This window comes from Ursus arctos, unplaced genomic scaffold, assembly GCF_023065955.2.
Source record: "Ursus arctos isolate Adak ecotype North America unplaced genomic scaffold, UrsArc2.0 scaffold_1, whole genome shotgun sequence".
Classification (NCBI taxonomy): domain Eukaryota; kingdom Metazoa; phylum Chordata; class Mammalia; order Carnivora; family Ursidae; genus Ursus; species Ursus arctos.
This window is the reverse complement of record NW_026622763.1, coordinates 89,304,902-89,311,601: the sequence shown is the minus strand read 5'-3', so window position 1 is coordinate 89,311,601 and position 6,700 is coordinate 89,304,902.

The following is a 6,700-nucleotide window of genomic DNA, read 5'->3' as shown; positions in this document are numbered from 1 at the left end:
TCTAACCACCAACCAGGTGAATAAAGCCCGTCCGGACATAGTGAATGATGATGGTCTAGACAGGCCCATTCCTCCTAACCGGCGTGGGCCACTGAGGGACTCACTGGCCGATCCAAACCGAAAGGACACTGGCTCTGTTATTATCCCTCCTTCTTGTAAGCCCCAAACCCCACCTGGTGCTTCAGGGGGTAAGCTACTGGAGTCTTTAATAACAGACATACGGCCTTAAGGCAAGAAAAGGACCAGAGAGCTCAAGTTAGAGGCTCGAGTATCAGCTGCCGCTACTGGGGATCCCCCCACAACACCAGACTAAGCAGGGGCCGAAGAAAAAGCCCGTATCAGACAAAGGAGCAGGAAGGACCCTCTGCTATGGGTGTGGCCAAATCGACCACTGGAGCAAAGAATGTCCAAACAAAGGCTCCCTCCCAGGGCCATGTCCTACCTGGAAGAAAGAAGGACTTCGGAAAAGAGACTGTCCTCATCTCCAGAGAGAGAGGAAGACAGGAACTCACTCCCCCCCTGCCCCCTCCCCACCAGGAACCAGAAGATCAGACATGACAGACATGACGGACATGAAGGGGCCCTGAGGCTTGTCTGCTCCCTATGTCCGAGATGACCGAGCCCCAATGCAGTATTACGCAGCCATCAAAAAAAAGAAATCTTGCCATTTGCAACGACATGGATGGAACTAGAGGGTATTATGCTAAGCGAATTATCATATGATCTCACTGATATGTGGAATTTAAGAAACAAGGCAGAGACTCGTAGGGGAAGAGAGGAAAAAATGAAACTAGACAAAACCAGAGAGGGAGACAAACCATAAGAGACTCTTAACTATAGGAAACAGACAGGGTCGCTGGAGGGGAGGGGGGCGGGGGGATGGGGTGGCTGGGTCATGGACATTGGGGAGGGAATGTGTCCTGGTGAGCGCTCGGTGTTGTGTAAGACCAATGAATCACAGACCTGTACCCCTGAAACAAATAATACATTATATGTTAATTTTTAAAAAATTATAAATATTTAAAAACCTTGTCAATCTCCGTATAACACTCCAATTTTACCAGTAAAAAAGCCAAATGGAGAATATCAGATGGGAGAAGATTTAAGAGCTGTAAATGAGGCAGTGGTGTCTATTGGTCCCATCGTGCCAAATCCACGTCCTCTTCTCACCCAGGGCCCTGGTGATGCCAACTGGTTTTCGGTACTTGATTTAAAAGATGCTTTCTTTTGCATCCCTCCAAGTGAAGAAACACAACCGCTATTTTCTTTTGAATGGGCCTCGCCTTCAAGCCCACGGGCTGCTCAATGAACTTGGACAGTCTTGCCACAGGGATTTAGACGCAGTCCTCACCTGTTCGGGGCTGCACTTAGTAAACGCCTCTGTGATATCTCTTTGCCTCAAGGGACTATAATTCAGTGTGTGGGTGACATTTTAATCTGTAGTCCCACAAAAGAAAAGTCTAATAGTAATTCTCTAACGTTACTTAATTTCTTGGCAGACAGAGGGTATCGTGTCTCCCCTAAAAATGTGCAAATATCTAAACAGAAAGTACAATATTCAGGTTATGAGCTAACACCAGGCCACCGTACCCTGTCTCCTGACAGGAAAGAGGCTATATTGGATCTTGGAACCCAGCTACAAAACTCCATACTTTCCCAGGGTCTGGAAGGTTTTTGCCACCTGTGGATTCCTGGGTTTGGGCTCTCAACCAAGCCATTGTATGATTCAGTTAAAGGCCCTGATGAAGAAACTTTACTCTGAACTAAAGCCCAGCAGATGACCTTTCAAACATTAAAGGCTAAACTTCTGTCAGCCTCGGCTTTGGCTTTACCAAATTTAGAAAAACCTTTCACTTTATAGGTAGCAGCTTTGAGAAATTAGGAAGTGAAACAAGACCGGGCTCTTTTTCAGTCACTTGGTAATGTGGCCCAAGAGTGGCCAAGGTGTCTTGGAGCGGTGGCTGCCACAGCCCTCCTGGTCAAAATTAAAATAAATAAACAAAAGTTTAAAAAGGAAGAAAGGAAGAAAGGAAGAAAGGAAGAAAGAAAGAAAGAAAGAAAGAAAGAAAGAAAGAAAGGGAAGGAAAAAAAAAAGCTTCAAAACTTACTATGGGACCGTCTTTGGCAGTGATGTCTCTAATCAGGTCCAAAGTGTCCTGGAGACCAAAGGCCACCAATGGATGATGGAAGGCCGACTTATTAAATACCAGGCTATACTTTTTGACACACCTGAAATAATACCTCAAGTCTGTCAGACTTTAAACCCAGCTATCCTTAGGCCTGGACCTGACCATCACACATCTCTGCTAGGACATGACTGCTCAGAAATCACCGGTCTTGTTTATTCTAGCAGCACAGACTTAAAAGATACCTTTATTAAAAATGCAGAGGAGGGGCGCCTGGGTGGCTCAGTCAGTTGAGCGTCTGACTCTTGGTTTTGGCTCAGGTTGTGGTCTCGGGGTTGTGGGATCCAGCCCCGCGTCGGACTCCGTGCTCTGCACGGAGTTGACTTGGGATTCTTTCCCCCTCTGTCCTTCTCCCTCTGCTCCTCCTCCCACTGCACGCTCTCTCTCTCTCTCTCTCTCTCTCTCTCTCATAAATAAATAAATAAATAAATAAATAAATAAATAAATAAACTTCTTTTAAAAAGAAAGAAAGAAAGAAAATGCAGACAACAGTTGGTTTACTGCTGGTAGTAGCTTCATGGATACGGGAGAAAGAAAAGCCGGATATGCTATAGTTTGACTAAGACCACTGCGGCAAAAGCCCTTCCAATAAATACTTCCAATTAATACTCTGCTCAAAAGGCTGAATTAATAGCACTTGCCAGTGCTCTTCAACTGGTAAAAGGCCTAAAAATTAATATTGATACTGACTCCAAATATACTTTCCTCGTGTTATCAGAAAGAAAGCAGTTTGGAAAGAAAGGAGATTGATCAAGCCATAACGCCCCAGTCAAATAGGGGCCTGAAATGATACCCTTTTTGAGGCTGTACTCCTACCTCAGGAGGTAGCTGGGACTCACCTCAGAGGACATCGAAGGGACGTAAGCTTAGAATCTAAGGGAAACAATTTGGCAGACCGCTCAGCCAAGCAGGCAGCACAAAATAAACAAATATGAAGTCTTAGACCAACCAGTCTTGACTCCAGCAAAGTCCATTCCTCTAGTCTATTCAGACCAAGAAATTCACAGAGCCCAGGAAGGGGGATATTCAAAAAATGCACAGTGGCTTGTGAATGATGAGAATATCCTTATGCCAAGAAATAACCAATGGAGGGTAGTACAGGGTTTATACCAGGCTACTCATTTGAGCAGAAAGGTTTTAAAACATTTAATTAAAAATATATTTGATGGAGGGAATTTAACAGCTACAATAAAACTGTTCTGCTGATTCTATATTGTTTGTGCACAAGAAAATCTAGGAGGCGCAGCCCCCCACCCTCCACCCCCACTTTTGAAACCAGTCCAAAGGCATGGAACATATCCAGGAGAGGACTGGCAGCTCGATTTCACACAAATGCCTCCTTGCAAAGGCTAGAAGTTCCTACTAGTATCTGTTGATACTTCCACTAGATGGATCGAGGCCTTTTCACATAAAACTGGAAAGCCACGGAAATAACCAAAGTCTTGTTGTGAGAAGTTCTTCCTAGATTTGGCCTTCCACGAGCCCTTCAAAGTGGCAATGGTCCTTCTTTTACTGCACTCAACAAAGAGCACAATATTTAAAAATTAAATATTTTCCACATTCGGCCTGGTACCCACAATCCTCTGGAAAGCTAGAGAAAGCCAATCACACTTTAAAAAGACACGTTACTAAACTGAGTCCTAGAGGCCCAGGAAAACCGGGTCACTCTCTTACCCATAGGGCTTCTCAGGGTGAGGACAGCTCCCACACAACCCCTAGGACTCAGCCCTTCGGAGTTATTATATGGAAAACCAGTTCTCACAGAGGACCTGTTATTGGATGAAGATTATAATACGTTATTAAATGATTCACTCGAGGCTGGTTTAATTCATGAGTCACTTATCGAATAGACTGATCACGTGCTCCCAAAACCCGACTCAACGAAAACTGAAAGTCCACCCCACGTGAGCGCCGAAGACACGGTTTATTTAAAAGACTGGAAATCCAGCACAGTGGGGGACTTCAATCCAAAATGGAAAGACCCATATCATGTCACATTATGTACGCCCTCTGCAGGAAAATTAGAGGGACCCTCTTCCTGGGCTCACATATCTAGAACAAAACCCGTACGTCCTTCACAGGAAACCCACGAGCGAACTAACCTGCCTTCTTACTCCTATGAACCTCTAGACGATCTCGACTCCCCTTCAAACGACGGTGAAGCCGGCCCCCACCACGCAGGGATACTTCTTGGCGGTCCACATCGGACTCGGTTCCCTCCACCTCCCGTCACTCCTGTAGGGGTTCCCAGACTGACCAATGTTGACTCACAGGTAGGGACATCTCCACACCTCTAGTCCGCAGGAAGAAGCCACAGAAGATGAAACCTTCTGTCTTCAACAACCTTAAAGATTTAAGGGTCAGGACTGTTCAGGGGAGGGAATGATGAAAGAGCAAAAGGTGCGCTGGGAGCAAAACACGGAGCTGACACCCCCCACATCACAACCCCCCATAAGGTGCAATGTGTACATATAACCTTCCTTGGGCACCAGTGACTCAAGAACAAAGGCGGGGGGGAGGGGAACAAATGGTCAACTGATAAAGATCGCACTCATGTAGGACACGAAACTCCACTAGAGTTTGTCACTGTCTTCAAGATTAACAAGAAAAACACAATCTTTTTTTTTTTTTAAAGATTTTATTTATCCATTCGATAGAGATAGAGACCGCCAGCGAGAGAGGGAACACAAGCAGGGGGAGTGGGAGAGAAAGAAGCAGGCCCACAGCGGAGGAGCCCGATGTGGGGCTCGATCCCCCAACGCCGGGATCACACCCTGAGCCGAAGGCAGACGCCCAACCGCTGTGCCACCCAGGCGCCCCAAGAAAAACACAATCTTAACAATAGTCAGACCTCCAGGAACCTAGAGACTCAATTTCCTGGAGCCCTAACATCACCTTCGCCTCCAGAGGATGAAAAACCCTATGTAATTAGTCACTCCTCACAATCACAGTGCAGCTCTTTCTGCCCCTGGATCCTGTCCCCGTCCTGTCCCCACTTTTCACACCATTAAATGCCTCCAGAATTCTTTCTTGACTGTTGGGCTCAATGATACCTCATCGTTAGGGACAAGACAGAATGTTTGACCTCAGACAGTACAGGTCATACGGTCACTGCATCTGTGATGAAAAATAAAAGCCACCACAATGCGAAGTCCCAGAGAAGAGATGGGCGAGGTGAGTCGCTAGCTATGGCCATCTCTAGAAAACCGCTGCACAGAAACCCTCCAGCCTCACAAAGCTGGGAGCCGCACACAGGAGGGCTCTGTCCCAGCTCACCTCCTCACCTTGTCTTTGGAAAAGCGCAGGACTGGGCTGCAGGAGTCACGTGCTAATTGAAGACATAAGAGGCATTCCTTCACTTAGTCACTTGCTCAGCGTGCACTGATTAGGCCCCAAAACTTGCTCTGGGCATATAAAAATGAACGGGACTCATGCAGTTCTTGTCCTCAAAAGTCCCGCGACACTAACAAAGCAGGCAGGCTTTGTGGGATGAGGGGGAGGGAGCAATGCTAACGATCTCCAGGGCAACGTGGCAGGGCACCTGTCTCAGCACTGGAAGGGCTTCTTGGAAGTGGTAAGACTCAGGAACCGAGTCTAGAAACAGGTAAGAGTCGGTTGGCTTGGGGAAAGCTTTTCAGACCATTGGTATGGTACGTGGAAAGGCGTGGACGTAGACACAGCTTGGGGTGCTGTAGGAATAGCTAGTGTTTGATGTTGCTGGAAAGTCAAGTGTAAGATCCCCAGCTCGCAGACCATCTCTGGTTGTTGACCCCCTGCTCAGATCTGACCCCCAAGCCCCAGGTTTCATGTGTCATCCTGTGATCTAAGATAGGGATGGAAATGTTCCCATATCTAGGAAGAAAACTCTAAGATCAGCAATTACCATTAGAGCAAACAAAGAGCGGGACTAAAGATAGGTCCTCAGAGGTCTCCAGAAAGGGGGTCAGTGACCGATGATCTTGGTGGTTTAGTCAACTCAAATCAAGAAGCATCCAAGAACGAGGAACAGCTACCACACATGCCAGACTACGCATGGGCCAGGCACCCCCAGGCGCTCCTATTGTGAACTCATAAAATTCTCCCAACAGTCCCATAAGGTAGGAGCAATTCTTGTGCCTATTTTACAGAGGAGAAGTTGAGATACATAGGAAGAGGTTAAGTCACATACCTTAGACCATGGGGTCCTTTTCCAACCCAGACTCTGCTCCAGAGTTTGTGCTTGGTAACAGTGCTTGTCAAGTTACATCTGGCAAAAGACCCGTTGTCCCCACTTCATCGCAGACTGACATTTTTGTAAAATACTAGTAATAAAATGAATTACTGGGAAAATGATCACGTGTCTGGAGAGCGCAGCCATGGCAAATTGCTCTACGAGTTTCTGATGCTTTCCCTGGGTTTCTACCTCTATCTCTTCGCAGTGCCGAGCAGCATGGGGCACACGCTTGGAGTAACACTAACCCACCTCACTATACACTTACTCGTGCACCGAGGAGGTGACGGACTGAGCCGGGCGC